The sequence below is a fragment of the Littorina saxatilis genome, linkage group LG16 (assembly GCF_037325665.1).
Source record: "Littorina saxatilis isolate snail1 linkage group LG16, US_GU_Lsax_2.0, whole genome shotgun sequence".
Classification (NCBI taxonomy): domain Eukaryota; kingdom Metazoa; phylum Mollusca; class Gastropoda; order Littorinimorpha; family Littorinidae; genus Littorina; species Littorina saxatilis.
Genome location: NC_090260.1, coordinates 22,127,230 through 22,128,068, shown reverse-complemented (window position 1 = coordinate 22,128,068; position 839 = coordinate 22,127,230).

Here is an 839-nt window from a genome sequence, read left to right as displayed (position 1 = left end):
GAAAAAAAATAGGGTCGGTCCGGATACTGTAAACAGATTATTTTTTGTTTTGCCTTACGAGAAACATACACTTTTTTGTGTGGCCTAAGACCAATGCCATGAAATTGGGAGAATTGTTTCATTGTGACTGGGTGTTGGTTGTGAGTTTGTCAGTTAAAGAGCTGTGCATTTGCAGGTTGCTAGTGGGAGGAAGCCACCATCGCAAAGGGTAGCTACAAATGAAGCCAGCACCGACCTGTCGCCTGATGCACAAATTGTTCAACCAGGTAAGAGATTTTTAACCATGAAGAACACCCTGACATCAAAAAATGTTTAAACCCATCCATTACATAGTTGATAATTGCTGTATAGGGTGACGGGCGCTGTGGCGGGGTGGTAAGACGTCGGTCTATTAACTCGGAAGGTCGAGGGTTCGAATCCCGGTCGCGGCCGCCTGGTGGGTTAAGTGTGGAGATGTTTCCGATCTCCCAGGTCAACTTATGTGAAGACCTGCTAGTGACTTATCCCCCTTCATGTGTACACACAAGCACAAGACCAAGTACGCACGAAAAAGATCCTGTAATCTATGTCAGAGTTCGGTGGGTTTTAGAAACACAAAAATACCCCGCACGCTTCCTCCGAAAGCGGCGTATGGCTGCCTAAATGGCGGGGTAAAAACGATCATACACGTAAAATTCCACTTGTGCAAAAAAAATGAGTGCACGTGGGAGTTTCAGCCCACGAGCGCAGAAGAAGAAGAAGAAGAAGAAGAAGAAGAAGCTGTATAGGGCGGATGCATGGATGGATGAAATTGTACCTGTAGTTCCAACACGTAAAGATGGGAAACATATCCTGTTAGA